Source organism: Erythrolamprus reginae, chromosome 1 (genome assembly GCF_031021105.1).
Source record: "Erythrolamprus reginae isolate rEryReg1 chromosome 1, rEryReg1.hap1, whole genome shotgun sequence".
NCBI lineage: Eukaryota > Metazoa > Chordata > Lepidosauria > Squamata > Dipsadidae > Erythrolamprus > Erythrolamprus reginae.
Window position 1 is genome coordinate 340,750,301 of NC_091950.1, and position 12,608 is coordinate 340,762,908.

General features: G+C 37.0%; 1 protein-coding gene across 1 annotated transcript in view; it reads left to right on the plus strand.

Annotated features, from left to right (window-relative positions):
- The first annotated feature begins 9,201 nt into the window (after positions 1–9,201).
- The window catches only part of SPMIP3 (sperm microtubule inner protein 3), a 29,123-nt gene continuing 25,716 nt past the window's right edge, over positions 9,202–12,608 (plus strand). Inside the window, exon 1 of the mRNA XM_070734051.1 lies at positions 9,202–9,246. The gene's annotated coding sequence lies outside the window, so the exon portion shown is untranslated. The remainder of the gene's footprint in view (positions 9,247–12,608) is intronic.

Consider the following 12,608-nt stretch of genomic DNA (forward strand, 5'->3'; position numbering starts at 1 on the left):
TGGCTGTATCATTAACTCTTGTTCCGAATCCAAGGAGGAGCTAGATAATTGATCTCCTTCTGAGCTGTCTGCCCCACTCTCCTGCTCCCTGTTACTCATGTCTTCTTGGTCAGAGGAGCCTTCATCAGCAGATTCCACCGGGGGGGGGGGGGAAACAGGCCTGCAGCATGTGGATGTCTCCCCCACATCCACAGTCCTTGGGGCAGGAGCTGGGCCAGAGCTAACCACAACATATGTAAAAGTCTTTATATATGTAAACGTCTCTTTTAGAACTTTTCAGTCTTGAACTTGAAGGCAAAATGAAAGGTTTAAAGAAATGTGAAATACTTTCGCAAGTTTCAGAATAAAAATCATTGACTCACAAGATTTGGGTGATGTCTTTGGGGATTTGTAGCAGTTTCTGAGCTTTTCAGGTAAAATAAATGGGTTGAAAATAACAGAGTGAATTTGAAGTTTTTCACTACACAAAAATACACAAGCGTAGGATGGAGATAGCTGCTTTGTTAATGTTTAAGTGTGAAAAGAATCTAGGAATTATAGTTTATCGCGAGGTAATTATGAGCTGTGTGTCACGGGTGTTAAAATTCAAATGCACATTTAGCACAGTTGCTAAACTTCAAATGCACATTTAGGCTACTTCTACATTATAGGAAGTAATACTTCCAGTGTATTTTGCACTAGCCAGACGCTTGCCAAGAATTGTGTCAACTTCTGGGCATCAAATTTTTCAAAATATTCCAAGGCACTGAAAACATGTACATAAAAATCAGGGTTTCGTGTATTTGAAACTTTGTCTTACAAGGACAGACTAAAGGTCTGGGTATGTTTAGCCTTCAGAAAACATTACTGAAGGGCAACACCCTTGAAAATGTCCAAAGATATTTCACCAGAAGAGCCCTTCACTCCTCCACTCGAAACAGAATATCCTACGAAAATAGACTAACAATCCTGGGCCTAGAAAGCCTAGAACTGCGGCGCCTAAAACACGATTTGAGTATTGCCCACAAGATCATATGCTGCAAAGTCCTACCGGTCAATGACTACTTCAGCTTCATCCGCAACAACACAAGAGCACGCAACAGATTCAAACTTAATATGAACCGCTCCAAACTTGACTGTAAAAAATATGATTTCAACAATCGAGTTATCGAAGCGTGGAACTCATTACCGGACTCGATTGTGTCAACTCCTAACCCCCAACATTTCTCCCTTAGACTCTCCACGATTGACCTCTCCAGGTTCCTAAGAGGCCAGTAAGGGGCGTGCATAAGTGCACTGGTGTGCCTTCTGTCCCCTGTCCAATTGTCTTTCCTTTCTCTCACTTATCATATATATTTTCTTTCTTTCATATATCCTCTCCTCTAAGTTCACTTTACCCTTATATATATTACTACATGTCTATTTTTCTTCCTATATATTTGTGTATTGGACAAATGAATAAATAAATAAATAAATAAATAAAATAAATAAAACTGTAGCTCTTGGGGGATCAAAGAAAGTCAAGATGAAAGTCATAATAGTATGATTGAAGCCTTGTCCCTTTGCATGTGAGTGTTACTGCTGTGGTAGGATGTTATTACAGTAATTAAGTTTTCAAAAACTAGAAAGGCTCTCACTCAGAAGCCAAGGCCTCTTCTCTATCATCCCAGAACACAGGCCATAAATAATAGTTTGAAGCAGCAGTGGGTTCCTCCTGGTTCCTTGAACCAGTAGCAGTGGTGACGGGAGCTTTACTCACCCACCCCGGATGTTTCTGTGCATGTGCAGAGGCGTCGCTTGTGTGCGCGAAGCAGTAGCAATGGGTTTTAGAACCCACTACTGGTTTGAAATTACAAAATGGCAGAGTTGGATTGAAAAATTTCCAAAAGTAGTAGTAGAACCAGTTTACGTGCAATGTTCCTCTTCAGCGTACATGTCATCGGACAAAAAGCTGGACAACCATTCTAGGAAGGTTTCAATTTGGATTTCTGCATTGAGGATAATGAAAAGTCTGATGGCTTTAATGTCCCTTTCCGAGTCTGATTCAATTATTGGTTTCGATGGAAGCTACTGGTAGGAAATGTAATTGGAAGTGAGGTATCTAGCATGCCCTGACTTTGCTTTAGTTGGCGAAATGACTTGGTTAAGCTATTCCAGACAATATGAGGAAATATATCTCTCTGAAAGCATGAAGAGCCCCTCGAGCTGAATGCTTAATAGACCTTGGGAATATAAAGGAGGCAGCAAGACAAGAAGAAAAGAGTCTTGGGTCCAGGTGAGGGAGGAAGATTTGGAAAGAAACTTGAGGTAACTCTGCCTTAAGTATTTTTCTAAGCTTTCAAGTTTTTGTTTATCTACTAGAAATAAAAATATCTTTCCTGAATTCTAAGTAGTCCTGGTTTCCTAGGTTTGATAGTTCCTGACATTTTACAGCAGTGTGCCAGATGGAACAATGATCTACTTATTTATTTATTTATTCAATTTTTTTTTCGGTTTAAAGTGAGACGCCAATTTGCTACGGTAGTTAAAGTGTCCCATGCAACTGAGTTGGCCGGTAGCAGGTCGGTTAAAGTTTGAGCTAGGGCATAAATTTCTGAGCCGCAGTAATTTAGGAAAATTGCTCTCTTTCGACCGCTGTCAGCATTTTTCATACCTGCTGCTTCAAGAAAGACCTCGAATTTCCCCATGTAGTCATCCCAGGAAGACTTCTCGGGGTCGAAATGGTCTGGTGCTTTTCCTACAGGCAGGTTATCCATTCTGGAGTACGTAGGTAAGATCACCTTCGTCGCCAATGAAAAATACTGACACTGGAGTCAGATTAAGGCAAGGTTTATTCACCACATAGCAGAAACAGAGTTGCTATATGGAAAGTATCCAGGCGCAAACTGCTACAATAACAGCTTCCCGGCTTTTATACATTGTTTCTTCCTGCTCAAAATAACTGACGCGCATTTGAATTTCCCGGGCTAAGTTAAACCAATCACCATTCAGCAGTCTTGTGATGCAACTATTTACATGAGGTTAATGAATATTCAACACCACCCTTCTCCTTAGACTCCTTAGACTTACAACATGTTAGCAATAGCACTTTTTAACAGAGCCAGCATATTGCCCCCACAATCCGGGTCCTCAAGCATGGTTGGTTTTGGTATTTCTACAATACAGTAGAATGGTATTTTGGTATCTTCTTTGTCTGCTAAGTTCTAATGGCCCATTTCTAGAAGTGACTGAAGCTGGCATGAAAAGTCAGCCTATACAATAGTAGCCTGAATTAAAATTAAGAATCTTTAGTGACTCATGTATACATTTGAGAATAAAAGTTATTGGAACAGAATATGGAACACATAATGTTTGACCATACATCCTCAAAGCAGTGTTATCATTCATTCTTTTCCACATGCTTTGGTGGAATATATATAAAATATGCAAAAACATATATACATTATGCTTTCTTAAGCCTTATTATATTTGGCTCTAGTTACATGTGTCAAATGTTGTAGGCCAGTAATGACACAAAGTATTGAAGAATGGAAAGATGGGAAACAAACAATGGAAAGATGAGAAATGAGAAGTAGTTGGATTTTGGCTCAACACATAATAAAGATGATATGGAAAAGAAGAAGTACCCATTTATTGACTGATTTATCTATTTTATTGCTCCTTGTATCATTTCCTAAATTAACAATGAAGCAGTTTTTAAAATCCCATAATTTCTCTCTTTATATAAAGAAGTAAGAAACCCTCTGAATTTAGATTTCCCAACAAAACAACTACAATATAAATATGTGTGTGTGTATTATATATTTTGGGAAATAAATACATGTATACTTGAAGCATATTGATAAGTTTAAAATGTCAAAGTTGTCATCAGAAAATAGATAGTGTTGTAGGTAAATTTGGATTTTCAGAGGTTTTTTGTATAGTAACAGTAATTAATTTTTGTAAAGTAAATTGTTAATTGTAAAGTACCGGTAACTATATAATTGAACATACTAAATCTCAAATAATGGTTAAAATGGAATATGTGATAGGGTGCACATAGTGTGCGTGGGTTTGCTTGTTAACAAGCTTTTTAACTTGGAATAATGCACATATAGAGCAATGTTTTATTCTAATCCCATTCCATCTTGCCATTTTCATGCTTAAAGAATAATGATCTATTCATAAATATCACAACCCACAAAAATGCCTTTATAATATTTATTGGGCAGATGTATAGGAAGCGATACACTTAATTAGTTAATTAAGGCTTTCTTTATACTCTCATTCTATAACTTTAGACAGTTTGCAAAAAAAATTTAAAAAACCACCTCCAACACAACAATAAGTATACAGTACCATAGGTTGTAACAAAATATACATGTATGTATTACTCTAAGGCTTAATTTGTTAGCCTGTAATATAAATATTCCTGAACATGCTTTGACCAAGTACATGTGAATTTAGTGTTTCCTGGAAAACAAATGGAGCACATTTTTATATGCTTGATGTTGTTTTAAGATTTTCCATGTCTCTTCTGGAGATTTTCGACCTCCTAAAAATAAATCATTGAAAACACCATACTTTTAGGAAGAATGTACCTGTGCTTTCCATCTTTAAATTTGGTGGCCCAACTGAAACAAAGAACAAGTCATCAAGAAGGAAATGTCATCTACTGAATGCTAGAAGCATGTCTGTCTGTCCGTCCGTCCGTCCATCCATCCGTCCATCCGTCCATCCATCCACCCACCTCTCCATTCATCCATCTGACCATCCATCTGAATCATGAACTCCTGTTTGTCAGGTTCCATCAATTCCTCTCTATAAATGGGAGCTCCATTTCCCTCTCATTTGGTTAGAGGTGGATCCAGCTTTCATGATTGCCTGGTGATTTGGCAGCCAGTTGATTTCCATTTTTGTAAATTACCATCCAGACAATGATGACAAGAATTAACCCCCTGCCCACTCATTTGTAATCCAGGGTCATTTATCTAGTTCTTCTAACTAATTTTGGGAGGAGATATGAAATAACAGCCCTATAGGAGGCCTCCTGAATTATTTACTGTATGTAAACAAAGGGCTGCATTGCGTTTGGGGAAACATACAAAAATAAAAGTTTGGAATTTTTTCCTCCTATTCCCTTTTTTTAGAGGAGTCTTTGTAAGGAAAAACAGTGTTTTATAGATTAGGATATTAAAATTATTAAAATTAATAGTAGCTATTCATACTTAGCAATAATAAATAAGGACATTAGTAAAATATGCAATACATTCAGCAATGAGGTGTTCACCTTATGAAAATAAAATCTTAACATTATTACAAATGCAGCTTTTCAAATTGTGTCTATTGCTACATACAGTATATGGTATGGGGAAATTAAGATTTTGACTTTCCTTCTCTCCCATTTTCAAAAAAGTAGAAATATTTTCCTATTTGCTATTTAATCACTAATTTAGAATATTTTTGTATGAAGTTTCTTATATAATCTGCATTTAAGATCCCCATTATATTATATACTATATTGTAGAAATATTTTAAGATCCTTAGTCAACCATTAAAGTGCACTGCACCAAATCATAGAGGGATGAGTATAAATGTTACTTATTCATAAATATTACCCTGGACTATTCATTTATCAAAACTGACTAGATTTAAAAATATAAAGTACCACTCTACCTAGGTAGCATCTTTGAGAAGGTATACTTTATTTCCAAGAGATGACTTTGAATTGAGAGCCACACTAATTCTGTCATCTGTGTTAGCAAAAACTTCAGAAGAGAAGGATTGAGGGATAGTGATTTCTGACAGTCTCAAAATGGGTGAACAATGCAGTCAGGAGGTAGGGAAAGCAAGTAGAATGCTAGAGATATAACAAGCAAGAAGAGGGAGATTGTGATCCCTCTGTATAGAGCGCTAGTGAGACCACATTTGGAATACTGTGTTCAGTTCTGGAGACCTCACCTAAAAAAATTCAATTCAATTCAATTTATTAGATTTGTATGCCGCCCCTTTCCGAAGACTCGGGGCAGCTCACAACAATAATAAAAACAGTATAATAATGGAACAAATCTAATAATAAAATTATATTAAAAAACCCCAACAATTTAAAAACCATACAACACATACATACCAAACATAAAATATAAGAAAGCCTGGGGGAGATGTCTTAATTCCCCCATGCCTGGCGATATAGGTGGGTCTTGAGTAACTTGCGAAAGACAAGGAAGGTGGGGGCTGTTCTAATCTCCGGGGGGAGTTGATTCCAGAGGGCCGGGCCACCACAGAGAAGGCTCTTCCCCTGGGGCCCGCCAAACGACATTGATATTGATAAAATTGAACGGGCCCAAAGACAGGCTACAAAAATGGTGGAAGGTCTTAATTATAAAACTTATCAGGAAAGACTTAATGAGCTCAATCTTTATAGTCTGGAGGACAGAAGGAAAGGGGGGGCATGATCAAAACATTTAAATATATTAAAGGGTTAAATAAGGTTCAGGAGGGAAGTGTTTTTAATAGGAAAGTGAACACAAGAACAAGGGTGCACAATCTGAGGTTACTTGGGGGAAAGATCAGAAACAATGTGAGAAAATATTATTTTACTGAAAGAGTAGTAGATGCTTGGAACAAACTTCCAGCAGAAGTGCTTGGTAAATCCACAGTAACTGAATTTAAACATGCCTGGGATAAACATATATCCATCCTAAGATAAATTACAGTATAAGGGCAGACTAGATGGACCATGAGATCTTTTTCTGCAGTCAATCTTCTATGTTTCTATCTATTACATCTGATTCCACATTTTATACTCTCTCCATCCCCATAATTTATTTTATTTATTTATTTGATTTTTATGTCACCCTTCTCTTTAGACTCAGGCTGGCTTACAACATGTTAGCAATAGCACTTTTTAACAGATTGCCCCCACAATCCAGGTCCTCATTTTACCCACCTCGGAAGGATGGAAGACTGAGTCAATCTTGAGCTGGTGATGAGATTTGAACTGCTGGCCTACAGATCTACAGTCATCTTCAGTGGCCTGCAATACAGCACTCTACCTGCTGTGCCACCCCTGATTGCCTTTGATTATCAAATATTTCTTTGTCAAATATTTCATTGGCACTCAAAATTAAATTGTATGTTGCTTATATTTTACATCGGTTTTCTGTCTTTGCACAAATTGTTGTCTTACTGTGAGGTCACTGATAAGTCTAAGATCAAAAATGTTTTTGTAGTAATTTTCATCTTAACTATGTGTATAACTACAGACCTGGGCTGATTCCTAAAAGTGAGATGACTATTAAACATGGAATTCACAGAAGATATATGTAGCTGACACTGGATAAATCAAACCCATCCAGTTTCATAAGAATCTTGTTTATTTATTGAAAGGCTGCATATGAAATTTGGACTTTCCTCATATGTATAATATCTGAAAGAGCATTGAGTTGGGAGAGTATTGATGTCTTTTTAGCTGCTTGATGACTTTTCTCATCTTCCTTCCTTCCTCTCTTCCTCCCTTCCTTCCTCCCTTCTTTCCTTCCTCCCTTCTTCGATCAATCACCACAAAGAATTTCCTCAAAGCCTTTTATTTTGGCCAGAAAAATCTCTGGCTGCTGTTGGACATCTGGCAGATACACAATCAAGCACCTGTGTGCCAGATATGTACAGCTGTGTGGATGACACATGATCCATCTGCAATCCATATCAAATGCTGCTGCCAGTTGCTTTATTCTGGGTGGATTGGAAGGGTACATGTGCATGTGTGTGGAAAGCCATAACAGAATTGTAAAAATCGCATTTCCCTTCTAATTGATTTCTTCCTCTCTTTTCATCTCGTCGTGTTTCTTTGTTCACATTTTGTTGATAATGTGGCAATTGTGGTACTGATAGATGTGCTAGTTCTATAAAAGCCTGTTCTACATTATGCCAAGCAGTGTATGTCTGCTCAGAATAAGTAATGAATATCTTACAAAACTATTGCTCTATGGCTGAGCAGCTCAGTTAGCCATACTCAGTTGGAAGTTTTGATTCAAGTTAGGGAAAATACCATAGCTACTTTGGGTAGCTACTGCAAACAAATCTGACCTCTTGACACAGGTCAAGCTGTTCTTTCCTGCAAAGAATTATCCAATTGCAGGAAAGATAATGAAATCAGGCTGACTAGTTTATTATTACAATATTAGCAATGTTAGCATCTAAATCGATAAGTGAATTGTAAACTTTAAAAACCTTATAAAGATAACAAATGGTGCTTGTCAAGTAGTACTTCATACTTTTCCTAAATTTCATTTAGGAATATATTTACAATATTGCCAACTGTTACTTTTCCCTCCTGAGATTTCAAAGATTAATAATCCTTCTCCACTCCTGACCAGCATATCCACTGACTGTTCCTATTTTTAATCTTCCATTGCTCCTTAATTTCTCTATCTGGTCTTCTAAAACAGTGTATTATTTATACATATTTTTCCTGAAATCTAGAAAGTCTGGAGCATCATCTTGGTGTCAGTTATCTTTGTACCTGAACCTTTGATGGATATCGTCATGCCGAGTATAATTTACACCTACAATTGGAAAATCAATATTAGGAGATTTTAATTCCAAAGATTTGTAGTTTCTAATATAAAAGTGAAAATTAATCTCACCATGATTGTACCAAAAGCATTGCAACAATACTGGTAACATGAAGAAAGTCAGTCACCCGAGGAATAAATATAAAAAGAGAGACAACCTATCGCTCTGCTCTTGCATCAAAAATCTGTACTTTATTTTATTATTTTTTACTTTACTTTTATTTATATATATATCTTTAACATTTAAATCATGTTCTTTTGTTGCTTGTGCAGAGAAGCATAAACCCATTAACATGAAAGACTTTTCAAGCTTGGGGTGGAGAAGTGAATATTACTTAAAACAATAGATACGGCCAGTAAAAAGGAAAAGCTATCTTTCAATTCAGCCCTCTTGTTTGCTTGCTACCTTAGCTTCTTCTCAATGAAGTGATCTCCAAGTTGCTTAACAAACAAGGCACAAACAGAAATCCAAACCTCACAGAAGTGTTTAATCTTCTCACTGTGTCTTGGGTTTTCTGCTGTGCCTTTTCCTGCAGTTTGACCTTCCCAAAGCAACTTGCAATTGAATGTTCTTTCTGGCATAAGAAAATTACTTCCTGCTCCTCCCTTGCTGGCTGACTGATGAGGAGGCCTGTTCGGTCTTCCTGTTGCCATTACGACCTTCCTGTGAGTCAAAGCATGTAATGCCTCAGTGATCTTGGCCACTTCAGCAGAGGTTCGTGCAATGCTTTACTTCAAACCTCAGTTCCAGGCTATTAGTTCTAAATCCATTTATATTACAGCTAGAATAGAATTCTTTATTGGCCAAGTGAGATTGAACACACAAGGAATTTATTTATTTATTTATTTATTTATTTTTTGATTTGATTTGATTTGATTTGATTTGATTTGATTTGATTTGATTTGATTTGATTTGATTTGATTTGATTTGATTTGATTTGATTTGATTTGATTTGATTTGATTTGATTTGATTTGATTTGATTTGATTTGATTTGATTTGATTTGATTTGATTTGATTTGATTTGATTTGATTTGATTTGATTTGATTTGATTTGATTTGATTTGATTTGATTTGATTTGATTTGAATGCCGCCCCTCTCCAAAGACTCGGGGCAGCTAACAACAATAAAAAAGACAATGTAACAAATCTAATATTAAAAACTAATCTAAAAAACCCCAATTTAAGAGACCAATCATACAAACAAGCATACCATGTATAAATTCTATAAGCCTAGGAGGAAGGGGGAAAATTTCAGTTCCCCCATGCCTGACGACAGAGGTGGGTTTTAAGGAGCTTGAGAAAAGCAAGGAGGGTGGGGGCAACTCTGATATCTGGGGGGAGCTGATTCCAGAGGGTCGGGGCCGCCACAGAGAAGGCTCTTCTCCTGGGTCCCGCCAAATGACATTGTTTAGTCGATGGGACCTGGAGAAGGCCAACTCTGTGGGACTTAACCAGTCGCTGGGATTTGTGCGGCAGAAGGCGGTCCCGGAGATATTCTGGTCCGATGCCGTGAAGGGCTTTATAAGTCATAACTAACACTTTAAATTGTGACCAGAAATTGATCGGCAACCAATGCAGACTGCAGAGTGTCGGTGTAACATGGGCATGCCTTGGGAAGCCCATGATTGCTCTCGCAGCTGCATTCTGCATGATCTGAAGTTTCCGAACACTTTTCAAAGGTAGACCCATGTAGAGAGCATTACAGTAGTCGAACCTCGAGGTGATGAGGGCATAAGTGCATATGCTCTCAGTGTACATAAAAGAAAATATACATTTGTCAAGAATCATGAAGTACAACATTTAATGATTGTCAAAGAGTACAAATAAGCAATCCAGAAACAATCAATATTGATATAAATCATAAGGACACAAGCAACAAATTATAGTCATACAGTCATAAGTGGGAGACTGATGAGAAGACTAATAAGTAATGCAGCCCCAGTGAATAGTTTGAGAGTGGTGAAGGAATTATTTGTTTAGCAGATTGATAGAGTTTAGATAAAAACTGTTCTTGTGTCTAGTTGTTTTGATGTGCAGTGCTCTGCAGCGACATTTTGAGGGTAGGAGTTGAAACAGTTTATGTCCAGGATGCGAGGGGTCAGTAATATTTTTACAGCCCTCTTTCTGACTCATGCAGTATACAGGTCTTCAATAGAAGGCAGGTTGGCAGCAATTGTTTTTTCTGCAGTTAGCTAACTTATAACACAAGGGTCCCATGATTTCATTAGTCTCTTGATCCTTTTTCAGATCCCTTTCAGATCAAATCACCTAAAGGTGTACTTACTGATGCACACTGCTGCTTTGCATCACTGTGCTTTCCCCAATATCTAGGGCTGCACAAATCTAAACGATTGCTAAATGAGTGCAAAGAGACACAGGAAAACATCCAAGACTTTGGTTCCATCTAGTGATCACCTGGATTTTGTAGCCCATATCTGGTAGCTCCGCCCATGGGGCCAACCCAGCAGCTGGGGGGAGGAGAAAAAGGGATGAAATGGATAAATGTTTTGCTTGTTTTACCCTCGCTTTCATAAGAAAACAAGGCAGTCTGCAAAGTCTTTGGGTCTTCTCCTTCTCCATTCTTTTTCTTCTTTTCCTTCTCTCTTTTCCCCCCTAATGAGACTATCATATTTTATATTTGTTTTGCCAGCATTTTTCTCTTCCTCCAAAGGTTTTATTACTTCTTTATTATTAATAATTAATATATAGAAGATAATAAAGATATTATTATAGATAATAATATTTATATTATTATCTTTATTGGAACTGTAAGACCCAGATTTCTCACAGGATGGCACATTTAATCTCAGCTCATCTGAAAAACACTAATCTAAGAAAAGTTATCATAAAACTTCCCTAGATTTCCCTTTTTAATTTCCTGGGCATGTTTGCATTGCATAATTTGTAAAATGTAGAAGAGAATTTATTGTGGGTGCTAACTGAATTGTTTTACACTTCTGTCTTATGGGTATACAAGAAATACAGGATTATAAATTCCTGTGGGATTCGAATTTTAAACGACCTTTAAGCTTTTTTGAAAATATCTATTTAAAATATTTTCTTTGAGAAAAACCCTCTTTGAGAATGCATTATGACTGCATTGAATTTTCTTGACAGTCCCATTCTTAGAATTTGACATTCAATGCAGTATTTCAAGTGTTTCTTTATTCTGTCTCTCATATGTCTTAAAGTTATGCATATTCTGGAGCAGAGGTGTTCAAATGTTCAATGCAATGAGATGAGTTGGCAATATGTTTCCTTCTGTTAAATTAATAATTACAATTTGGTGACTCCATTTGGAAGATCTCTGGGTATGGCACCCAATTATTTATAAGGCTACGTGCAAAGTTCGAGTTGTAAGTGCTTGCCCAAACTTGACAGTAATTTGTCATTGTTCTATTGTGGATTTTTCTGGATTACTTTTTGCATCTGCAGTTCATTGCCTAAGTTGAGTAAGTGCAATACAAAATTCAAAGTAAAAGTAAAGCTTTCCTTGAATTAAACTCAGTTTTTGTTGATTTCATAGACATAGTAGTAATTTTCATAACAAACAGTCTGGAAATGGTTTGCAATTGCTTTCCTCTGAGATTTTTTCCTGTCTAATTTATAGGGCTGGGCTCCCATTCAAGTACTAACCTGTTCCAACACTATTTAATTTTTCAAAATCCGTTGCTACAACATAGCTATCAATTGCTACATTTTAATTTGGAATCTCTACCCATTGTGAATCAAAGAATGCCATTGTTTCATCTGGAAAGTATTGAAGTCTTATGTGACATATGAGCAATGCAATACTGGTTACAACTCTACCCCCTTTTCATGGCATGCCCATTCTAGTTCACTTTTGCTTACTACATTGGGTTGGGCTTCTGAGCAACATCCAGAGTCACATATCTATATTCCTGGCTAATATCTCCATCCTGTTTTCTTGAAGTGGAAACTCCAACCCTGAAGTACCTCTGGGTGCTCGTGGCAGCAGCTGCCACACAACTGTATGAGCAAAGGTCCTCATTCAATCGCTAATGTTTTTGCTGATGCCCATTGTGAGGATATAACTGCTCTCAAGTTGGCTCTT